General features: G+C 42.1%; 1 pseudogene; it reads right to left on the minus strand.

Moving 5' to 3' along the window:
- Nucleotides 1-12,103, minus strand: part of LOC143025423 (uncharacterized) — a 137,315-nt pseudogene that overhangs the window by 51,746 nt on the left and 73,466 nt on the right.

The following is a 12,103-nucleotide window of genomic DNA, read 5'->3' on the forward strand; positions in this document are numbered from 1 at the left end:
TAACAAACAAATCACTTCCCTTTTCAGTAATAATCTCCAATAAAATCTTCCTATCTTCCTTTATGAATCCTTAGGCACACACAAATTTTACATATATATCTATCTATACACCAAGGGTTTCTTGCCCTTTATAAGGTAGCCAAGTCAAAGGCATGCATCCACTCCCATCTATTCCACTCTCATCCACCACCCTTGTTTCCCTCTCATCGTATATCCTCATGGATGAAGTGTCATCCCAGTCTCCTGCCTTTACATGGATGATAAAAATATACAAGTGAGTATCTTCTATATCACCAATTCCTTTGCCCACTCATTCTATCTATATACCAAGGGTTTTTTTTCTCCTTACAAGGGAGGTAGCCAAAGACAAAAGGCATATACCCATTTTCATCCATTTCATCCCCATCTATTCCACTCCCATCCACTACCCTTTCCTCCCCCTCTCATCTTAGCTCCTCATGGATGAAGGGTCATCCCTGTATCCTGCCCACTGCCCTAGGTCAGAACAATGTAGCAAGACATAGTACATCTACAGAAAGCCTGCTTCACTAAATCAGTGACCCCCTCTCTCTACCCCCTCATTCTGAAAAATAGCTGATAAGAAGAAATCCCTTTGAGCTGTGTTTACGGGCTGCACTACAATTGTTCGTCCATTATGCTGTCCCCCTACTCTTAATACTGTCCTGTACCACTTCTTAGAATATATATTTCCATTTTTGCCTACACCTGTCATAGGGGAGGAAAGAATACTGCCACTAAGTTTTCCCACTCGGGTCGTAAAAGGCAACTAAAACAGGACTGAGGATGGAACTTGGCATCCTGCTCTCTGTAGCCCAAAAGGGTAGATTCCTATAAGAAATTAAGGCCTACTCATGATCATAAAAAAATTTAGCACTGTTCTGACCTCAGCAGTGGCCAGGGGACATGGATGAACCTTCATTCACAAGCAGCTAAATCAAAAAGAACAATAAATTAGTGTTAAATGGGTGTGGGAGGGATGTGGGATGTGTGGAGGGTGGGTGCATGTTTTGGGTGGCTATCCCTTTTATCAGGCGGAAAGTGGCTTTTAGTATATGTATGTACACTGAAAAACCTAAATTCTAAAAAAAATTAAATACATGTTATTGTGGCAGAGTAGCATGCAGTTGATACTTTAGGGTCTATATGGGGTGCCCCTATGGACCAGAGCCACACATCATTTTGTCTGTGATAGAGGAAAACTCTGCACATGGAGAAATAATGACACTTTTATACTACGACTGTCCCTCCGTTATGCTGTCCCCCAACCCCTTGTTACTGTCCTGTACCATTTCTCTGAATATTCATTTCCTTTTTTCGCCTACCTACCCTGTGATGGGGCAAAAGAATACTGCCATCAAGCATTTCCACTTGAGTCGTTAAATGCGACAAAAAAGGGACAGGGGATGGGATTAGGAGTCCTACTACCTGTAACCCCAAAAGGGGATATTCCTGAAAAAGAAAGTAAAGGCATAAGAGGGTCTGGGAGCTTTCCAACCAGTACCCTAAGGTTTGGGTCATTTAATGTGCTTGGATGTGGTACAGATGAGAGTAAAAGGGAAGAGATAGGCAGTATGTTTGTGAGAAGAAAGATGGATGTACTGGCTTTGAGTGAAAGTAAAATGAGAGGTAAGGGCAACTGTGAGTTTGGGAGTGTAGCTGGGAGGTACTCAGGAGTGAAGGGGTGGCTATACTAGTAAGTGAAGAGATAAGTAAGCGGGTAGTGAAGTGGAAGGTGTCATCAAGGTTGATGTGGATGAAGGTGAAACTGGGAAAGGAGATGTGGGTTTTTGTAAGTGCGTATGGGCCTGGTAGTGAAAAGAGCATAAAGGAAAGGGAGGTTCTTTGGGTAGATATAAATGAGTGCATAGAGGGATTAGGGAGAAATATCAATGTAGTTGTATTGGGAGACCTAGATGCTAGGGTAGGAAAAGAACCAATTGACGGAGTGATTGGGAAGTATGGAGTTCCGGGTAAAAATCGTAGTGGAGAATTGATGGTGGAGATGTGTCTTGAAAGAGAGTTGATGATAGCAAATACAGAGTTTAAGAAGAAAGTTAAGCATAAGTACACATGGGAGAGGGTGGTGGATGGAAGGGTGGCAGATAGAGCATTAATGGACTATACAGTGGTGACCAGGAGTATGGTGTGAAGAGTTAAGGATGTACATGTTCTAAGGGGAGAGAGTGGGCAATATCAGATCATTTCCTGGTGGAAGGTAAATTGAGAGTGGAAAACAGGTGGAGAAAGAGGAAAAGGGCAGAAGGTAGGGAGGTACTTAGAGTGAACTGCTTAAATGAGGAAAAAAAGGAGAATGAGTATAAGAAGTTGAGAGAAGAGTGGGAGAGAGTAAAGGATAGAGTAGAGCTAGGAGTGGAAGAGGAATGGGGATGGTTCAAGGAGGGAGTCATAAGGTGTGCAAAGATAGTGTGTGGAACAAGGAAGGCAGGAGGAAATAGAAGGAAGGATAGTGAGTGGTGGGATGAGGAAGCAAAGAAGGGTGTAGAAGAGAAGAAGCAGGCTTTCATAGAGTGGCTACTAATTAGGACGAGGGAATCATATGAGAGGTGCAAAGTAAAGAGAAAGGAAGTTAAGTATAAGATAAAGGAAGCAAAGAGTAGAGCAGATGTGAAATGGGGAAAGAGTACAACAGAAAATTTTGAAAGTAATAAAAAGATGTTTTGGGAAGGAAATTAAAAGAGGAAGAGGAGGCGAATCAAGTATAGAAGAAAAGGTAAAAGGTGCAGATGGAGAGATGATAATGGAAGAGAAGGCAGTGAGAGGAAGGTGGGCAGAGTATTTTAGGGAGTTGCTAAATGTGAAGGAGGATAGGGAGGGAAAGGTAACTGCAGTGGGAAGCGCTAAGAAAATGACCGTGATGAGTGAGGAAAATGGAGGAGAAATAGGGAAGGATGAAGTGAAAGCAGTTGTTAAGATGATGAGAGCAGGTAAGGCACCTGGGTTGGATGGATGCCATGCAGAATGTCTGAAGAAAGGAGGTACAGTTATGGTGGACTGGCTGGTGAGGTTATTTAATGTTTGTTTAAGAGAGGGTAAAGTGCCAGAGGACTGGAGGAGTGCCTGTATAGTTCCACTTTACAAAGGAAAGGGGGACAAGTGTGAGTGTAGTTGTTGTTGTTGTCGTTCCCTAGACTGTCTGTCTGAGCAGTCCCGTCTCCCCAAGGAATGCCACAGCCGAAACTGGGTTTTCCCACAAATCCTTTATAGAGTGTATGTTGTGTTGTTTGCGTGCATGATTGTGTATAATGCAGTCTTCCATTATGTGTTGTATGGTATGGGGTGAAGTGTTACATCCTGGGCAGCTGTTCACAATGTGGTCATCCAGCCTCTTCTGGTAGCTTAGAAGTGCTGGGTGGTGGCCGCATCGCAGTCTGGCCAAGTGGACTCTGTCCTTTCGTGGGAGAGAGGATTCAGAAGGGTGGATATCAGGGGGTCTGGCATGCAGCAGTGTGTTGTCTTTCAGTGTGTTAATGGAGCGGTGAGTGATATGATTATGAATATGTTTCCGGAGGCTGGTATTTGGTGGTTGTGGAGGAAGAGAGTATTTGTGCGTAATAAAGGTCTTTGGGTGTTGTTTTAATGTTTCTTGGTGTGTGTGGGTGTTCTGCTATGTAGTGTAGCGGGTGTGATGTGTTTGTGGTGGCTGCGGCAAGTGTTTGTGTGCCTCTCATGTCGAGGTGGTCCTTGACTTTGAGGACTTTTGTTTCATGGTGTAAATGGTCTGTTGGTGTTGTATTTGTGCAGCCTGTAATTGATTTTAGGGCTTTGTTTTGTATGATTTGAAGGGTGTTGTGGTGTGTCTCACTGAGATTAGGAGCCCAAGCAGGACTCGCATAATTCAACACTGAGCGTATGCATTGTTTGTATATTGTTATATTAGTTTCTTTGTTTTGTCCAAATGTCGTTCCAGTGATTGACTTAAGTGTGTTAAGTCTAGGTGTGCATTTGTTTTTTATGTTTGTGATGTGTTGTTTGAAAGACATGGATGTATCGTATGTTACACCAAGAATTTTCGGTGTGTTTGTGTGTGGTATTAGAGTGTTGTTGATGTAGAGATGAGGTATGTATTTGTGTTCTATTGTCCAGTTGGTGAGAAGTGTTGCTGTAGATTTGGTTGGAGCTATTTTGAGTCTGTTTGTGATGAACCATGTGTTGAGTGTATCAAGGTATGGCTGGATTATTTCCGCAGCTTTGTCTGTGTTACGGTGTGTGCATGTGATTGTTATGTCGTCTGCGTAGGAAGAAATTTGTATTTCTGAGTTGTCTGGTGTGGGTAAGTCATGCATGTTTAGATTAAATAGTGTGGGGGATAGAACTGGAGCTGCAGCATCTACGTCGTGGGACCACCCCCCAACCACAAGAGTTGGGGGCCAAACAGCAGCAACCACCCCTGGCCATCAGCTCTACGCAGGTGGCACCGATCCCCAAGTGTGAGTGTAGGTGTTGTTGTTGGTGTTGTTGTCGTTCCCTAGACTGTCTGTCCGAGCAGTCCCGTCTCCCCAAGGAAGGCCACAGCCGAAACTGGGTTTTCCCACAAATCCTTTATAGAGTGTATGTTGTGTTGTTTGCGTGCATGATTGTGTATAATGCAGTCTTCCATTATGTGTTGTATGGTATGGGGTGAAGTGTTACATCCTGGGCAGCTGTTCACAATGTGGTCATCCAGCCTCTTCTGGTAGCTTAGAAGTGCTGGGTGGTGGCCACACCGCAGTCTGGCCAAGTGGACTCTGTCCTTTCGTGGGAGAGAGGATTCAGAAGGGTGGATATCAGGGGGTCTGGCATGCAGCAGTGTGTTGTTTTTCAGTGTGTTAATGGAGCGGTGAGTGATGATTATGAATATGTTTCCGGAGGCTGGTATTTGGTGGTTGTGGAGGAAGAGAAGAGAGTATCTGTGTGTGATACAGGTCTTTGGGTGTTGTTTTAATGTTTCTTGGTGTGTGTGGGTGTTCTATTATGTAGTGTAGCGGGTGTGATGTGTTTGTGGTGGCAGCAGCAAGTGTTTGTGTGCCTCTCATGTCGAGGTGGTCCTTGACTTTGAGGACTTTTGTTTCATGGTGTAAATGGTCTGTTGGTGTTGTATTTGTGCAGCCTGTAATTGTTTTTAGGGCTTTGTTTTGTATAATTTGAAGGGTGTTGTGGTGTGTCTCACTGAGATTAGGAGCCCATGCAGGACTCGCATAATTCATCACTGAGCGTATGCATTGTTTGTATATTGTTGTATTAGTTTCTTTGTTTTGTCCAAATGTTGTTCCACTGATTGACTTAAGTGCATTAAGTCTAGGTGTGCATTTGTTTTTTATGTTTGTGATGTGTTGTTTGAAAGACATGGATGTATTGTATGTTATACCAAAAATTTTCGGTGTGTTTGTAAGTGGTATTAGAGTGTTGTTGATGTAGAGATGAAGTATGTATTTGTGTTCTTTTGTCCAGTTGGTGAGAAGTGTTGCTGTAGATTTGGTTGGAGCTATTTTGAGTCTGTGATGAACCATGTGTTGAGTGTATCAAGGTATGGCTGGATTATTTCTGCAGCTTTGTCTGTGTTACGATGTGTGCATGTGATTGTTATGTCGTCTGCGTAGGAAGAGATTTGTATTTCTGAGGTGTCTGGTGTGGGTAAGTCATGCATGTATAGATTAAAGAGCATGGGGGATAGAACAGAGCCCTGTGGTACTCCATTCTTAATGTTTCTGATGTGCGATGATTGGCCATTATATGACACATAAGCATTCCTACCTGCCAGATAATTGGCCAGCCATCTTTTGGTGTCATTGTGCATGTCTGTGTTATATATTTTATTTGTTAGGTTGTGGCGGAGGATAGCATCAAAATCTTAACTAATGTCTAATGTTATAAGAAGTGTTCTGTGGTGGGGCCTATCTACCTGGAGCCGCAGCGTCTACGTCGTGAGACCACCCTCCAACCCCAAGAGTTGGGGGCCAAACGGCGGCAACCAGCCCTGGCCACCGGCTCTACGCAGTGTGAGTGTAGTAGTTACAGAGGGATCAGCTTGTTGAGTGTAGTTGGGAAGGCTTATGGGAGGGTCTTGATTGAGAGGATTAGGAGAGGAACAGAGGGAGTAATTGGTGAGGAACAGTGTGGTTTTAGGACAGGTAGGGGATGTGTAGATCAGATTTTTGTGGTAAGACAGATATGTGAGAAAGCTATAGGAAAAGGTAAGGATGTTTTCTAGGCTTTTATGGATCTGGAAAAGGCTAACGACAGGGTAGACAGGAAGGCACTGTGGGAGGTAATGCAGATATATGGGATAGGAGGAAAGCTGTTAAGAGCAGTCAAGAGTTTTTATGAGAGTAGTAGAGCTTGCGTTAGGATTAGAAATGGAGAGAGTGAATGGTTTGAGGTAAAGGTGGGACTTCGTCAGGGATGTGTTATGTCGCCCTGGCTGTTCAATCTTTACATGGATGGGGTGGTGCGAGAGGTAAATGCAAGGGTGGTGGGTCAGGGGTTGGAGATGATTAAAGAAAATGGAGAAAAGTGGGAGGTGAGCCAGCTGTTGTTTGCTGACGACACTGTGCTTGTAGCAGGATCAGAGGAGGGATTGAGGAAGTTAGTGACAGAGTTTGAGAAGGTGTGTGAAAGAAGGAAGCTGAAGATAAATGTGGGCAAAAGTAAGGTGATGAGATGTACAAGGGGAGAGAGTGACAGTAGGCTGGAAGTGAGCATTAAGGGTGAGAAACTGGAGGAAGTGGATAGTTTTAGATACTTGGGTGCAAATGTGACAGGAAAGGGAGGAGTGGGGGTGGAGGTAGAATGTAGATTGAGAGAAGCAAGTAAATGCCTTGGTGGATTGAAAAGTGTAATGAGAAATAGACATCTGGGAATGGATGCTAAGAGGAGGTTATATGAAGGAGTGATTGTGTCAACAGCAATGTACGGGGCAGAAACATGGAACATGAGAGAGTAAAAGAGAAATAGTTTGAATGTGTTTGAGATGAAATGTCTGAGAAGTATGATAGGGGTTACTAGACTAGATAGAGTGAGAAATGAGGAGGTGAGGAGAACAGGGGTGGAAAGGGAGTTGGGAGATAGGGTTGATGAAAGAGTATTAGGATGGTTTGGACACATGGAAAGAATGAGTGAAGAAAGATTAATAAAAGAAGTGTGGATGGCAGAGGTGGAAGGAGTGAATATGAGGGGACGTCCTAGGATGAGATGGATGGATGGGGTGCAAGGGGCTTTACAAAAGAGAGGAATGTCTGTGGAGGAAGGGCGGGTGAGGACAGAAGATAGGGGTGAATGGAGAAGGGTTGTGTATAGATGATGCTGTGATGCATGAGGGGGAGTGGGTGGGGGATGGATGGTGTGGAAGTATGTATGAAAAAAAATTGACGCAGCCCGAAGGGATTTCTCCCCGTTTTCTCCTTTTCTGCATGAGGGGATGGAGAGGGGGGGTCACCAAATTTATGAAGTGGCCTTGCTGTGGATGTGCTGTGTCTTGCAACACTGCTTCTGACCCAGGGCAGTGGACAGGATGCAGGGATGACCCGTCATCCTGGAGGTGCCAAGATAGGAGGGTGGAGGGGAGTGGAATATATGGGAAATAAAATGGGTGGGAGTGATTTCTGTGCCTTTTTCTTTTTGGCTACCCCCCCCGTGTAAGGGGGGAAAAGCCTTTGGTATATGTATGTATGTATGTAAATCTATAAACCAATTCATGGGAGATAATAATATACTAATATCTTTTATGTCACTCATTCCAAATCCCTACTTATGATCATCTAAAAGACTTACAGTATCTTGAATGTCCCAGGAGAAAAATACATTGCAAATTAGCACTTCATTTCTGATTCTCATGTACTACACATATTCTGTAACTAAGGTTCCCTTAAATGCTCTTGAATATTTGACTTATACGCCTTAAAAAAAAAAATATATATATATATATATATATATATATATATAGCAGTAGAAGTGGAGGTAGAATGTAGATTGAGAGAAGCAAGTAAATGCCTTGGTGGATTAAAAAGTGTAATGAGAAATAGACATTTGGGAATGGATACTAAGAGATGTATTTACCTAGTTGTATTTTATGGGATGAGAGCTATGCTCGTAGTGACCCGTTTTCGTATCTCTCCACATCCAGTTTATTCTTAAAATCGTGTATAGTTTTGGCACTCACTGTTTCTCCATTTAGTTTGTTCCAGACATCAATCACTCTATGTGGGAAGCTATTCTTTTTCAGGTCTCTTCTGTAACTGTCCTTCTTTAGCTTCTTTTCGTGTCCTCTTGTTTCTCTTCTGTCCCATTTTAATAAGTCGTCTCTATCAAGAATTTCCATCCCTTTCATAATTCTGTAAATGGTCAACAAATCACCTCTTTCTCTTCTCTGTTCCAGTGTTGATAGATGTAATTTCTCCAATCTTTGTTCGTATGTCAAATTTGATAGTGTAGGTGCCATTTTTGTCACTGCTCTTTGGATTCTTTCTAATTTTCTTATGTTCTTTTTTGTGCTAGGTGCCCATAGTGTTGCAGCATACTCTAGTTTAGGTCTTATTAGTGTAACCACTATTTTCTTTACCATTTCTTCATCCATGTAGTCGAAGGCCACTTTCATTGATCTTAATAAATTAAAAGTCTCTTCAAATAATTTATTGACATGTTTATCAGGTGTCAAGTCACTTGAGATGATCACTCCCAGGTCTCTTTCTGAATTGACTTTTTTGACTTCCTTGTTTCCAATTTTACATTGACCCTATACTCTATTTTTGCTTTTTCCAAATTCCATTATGCTACATTTCTTAAAATGTTGAAGTTCATCTCACATCTCTGACTCCATTCCCATATTTTGTCTAGGTCTTCTTGTAGCGAACTGCAATCTTCTTCTGTTCTTACTCTCTTGAGTAATTTGGCATCATCAGCAATGAAGTTCATGTAACAATTTACTCCCTCATCCATATTATTTATATATATGGTAAACATTAAAGTAGCCAATACAGAGCCTTGCAGGACGTCACTCTTCACATCTTCCCAGTTCGAATGTTTGTCTCTAAGTACTACTCTCATTTTTCTCCCAATTAAGAAATCCTTCATCCATTCCAGTAGCTTACCTTGTATTCCTATTTTTTCAATTTTTCTTATTAGCTCTTTTATGTGGTACTTTGTCAAATGCCTTCTGCAAGTCCAAGAAGGCACAATCTGCCAAGCCATCTCTTTCTTGTATTATCTCAATAAATCTCAAGTAAAAGCATATCAAGATTGTGGTACACGATCTTGCACATCTAAAGCCTAATTGTTTAGGGTTTACTATTTTATTTTCTTCCAAGTGTTTGGTCCATTTGTTTCTGATAAGTTTTTCGCATGTTTTTGTTACTGTACTTGTAAGGGATACTAGTCTGTAGTTTGTGGGATCTTCTTTGTTTCCTCCTTTATATATTGGTACTATATTTGCATCTTTCCAATCTTGCAGTACCTTTCCTTCTTTGAGTGAAAAGTCTATCATCTTGTATAATTGGTCCATCAGTTCATCTATACACTCTTTCAGTATCCAATTTGCAGTTCCATCCGGTCCATACGATTTCCTAACATCTAGGTTTTTATTTGGTCTCTTATTTCTTTCTGTGTTACCTTTCTTTCTTTCTTTCATTTTGGGGGATCTTTCTTGTCCATCTTCCCAAAATTGTGAGCTCTCAATTGTAAAAACTGACCTGAAATGTCTGATCATAACTTCTCCCATTTCTGTGTCATCCGTATATTCTTTATCTCCTTCATTCCTTCGTGTTTATCCTTTAATCTGTCATTTATATATCTGTAAAGGAGTTTAGGTTCATCCTTACATTTGTCTATAATATTTTTTTCATAATTTCTTTTTTCTTTCCTGTGGATTAGGAGAGGATTAGGAGAGGAACAGAAGGAGTAATTGGTGAGGAACGGTGTGGATTTAGGACAGGTAGAGGTTGTGTAGATCAGATCTTTGTGGTAAGACAGATATGTGAGAAAGCTATAGGAAAGGGGAAGGATGTTTTTTGGGCTTTTATGGATCTGGAAAAGGCTTATGATAGGGTAGACAGAAAGGCACTGTGGGAGGTTATGAAGATATACGGGATAGGAGGAAAGCTTTTGGGAGCTGTCAAGAGTTTTTATGAGAATAGTAGAGCTTGTGTCAGGATTGGAAATGGAGAGAGTGAGTGGTTCGAGGTAAAGGTGGGACTTCGTCAAGGATGCGTTATGTCGCCCTGGCTATTCAACTTATACATGGATGGGGTAGTGCGAGAGGTAAATGCAAGGGTAGTGGGTCAGGGATTGGAGATGGTTAAAGAAAATGGAGAAAAGTGGGAGGTGAGCCAGTTGTTGTTTGCGGACAACACTGGGCTTGTGGCAGGATCGGAGGAGGGACTGAGGAAGTTGGTGACAGAGTTTGGGAGAGTATGTGATAGAAGAAAGCTAAAGATAAATGTGGGTAAAAGTAAGGTGATGAGATGTACAAGGGGTGAAAGTGGCAGTAGACTGGAAGTGAGCATTAAAGGAGAGCGACTGGAGGAAGTGGATAGTTTTAGATACTTGGGTGCAAATGTGGCAGGGAAAGGTGGAGTGAAGGTGGAGGTAGAATGTAGATTGAGAGAAGCGAGTAAATGCCTTGGTGGATTAAAGAGTGTAATGAGGAATAGACATTTGGGAATGGATACTAAGAGGAGACTGTATGAAGGAGTGATTGTGCCAACAGCACTGTATGGGGCAGAAACATGGAACATATGAGAAGAAGAGAGAAGGAGTTTGAATGTGTTTGAGATGAGGTGTCTGAGAAGTATGATGGGGGTTACTAGGATAGATAGAGTGAGAAATGAGGAGGTGAGGAGGAGAACGGGGGTGGAAAGGGAGCTGGGAGGTAGGGTTGATGAAAGAATATTAGGATGGTTTGGACACATGGAAAGAATGAGTGAAGAAAGACTAGTAAAAGAGGTGTGGAAGGCAGATGTGGAGGGAGTGAACATGAGGGGGCGTCCTAGGATGAGGTGGATGGATGGGGTGAAGGGGGCTTTGGGGAAGAGGGGAATGTCTGTTGAGGAAGGACGGGAGAGGACAGAAGACAGGGGTGAATGGAGAATGGTTGTATATGGATGATGTTGTGATAGCATGAGGTGGAATGGGTGGGGGGATGGGGGGTGAGGTAGTGTGTGTGAGCAAAATTTGACGCAGCCCGAAGGGATTTCTCCCCGTCCTCTCATTTTATGCAATGGGGGGACGGAGAGGGGGGGTCGCCGATTTAATGAAGCGGCCTTGCTGTGGATGTGCTGTGTCTTGCGACACTGCTTCTGACCCAGGGCAGTGGACAAGGTGCAGGGATGACCCGTCATTCAGGAGGTACTAAGATAAGAGGGAGGGTGGAGGGGTGTGGAGTGTATTCAGGGATGGAATGGGTGGGAATGATTTTATGCCTTTTTCTTTTTGGCTACCCCCCTTGTAAGGGGGAAAAAGCCTTGGTATATGTATGTATATTCACATATTCATTCCTAAGTTTTATATGTTTGCCATTTGGATGTTTCTTTGTCTTTTTTCCGTTTTTTCCAGGATTTGTCTCTTCTGTCTTTAGCCTCATTGCACCTTTTGTTATACCAACACTTTATATAAAAATCTCTTTTTGTTTCTTCTTTGGCACATATTTATCAATTCCTTCCTTGTACTTTTCTTTGAATATGTTCCAATTCTCTTCCATCTTTGTTTCCTCTGGAGAATTTATCCCAGTTTGTGTTTTGGAAATTTTTTCTTAGTTTTACAAAATCTGTTTTGTTGTACATTAATCTTCCTTCTCTATGTTTATCATTCCTACCTACATTGTTTTATTCTTTTAATTCAAACTCTATTGGTATATGGTCACTCTTTCCAATTGGTGTTTTATATTCCATTTTGTTCACAATATCTGGTTCAGAAGTTAATATCAAATCTAGTTTCAACAGTTCCTCATTGTTTCTATATCTAGTATTTTCCTTTACTCATTGTATTTACCTAGTTGTATTATATGGGAAGGGAGCTATGCTCATGGTGACCCGTCTTTGTATCTCTCAGCATCAAGTTTTTTCTTAAAATCTTGAATAGTGTTTGCACACACTGT

The sequence above is a fragment of the Oratosquilla oratoria genome, chromosome 5 (assembly GCF_046742065.1).
Source record: "Oratosquilla oratoria isolate Oo_2021 chromosome 5, ASM4674206v1, whole genome shotgun sequence".
NCBI classification, from domain to species: Eukaryota; Metazoa; Arthropoda; class Malacostraca; order Stomatopoda; family Squillidae; genus Oratosquilla; species Oratosquilla oratoria.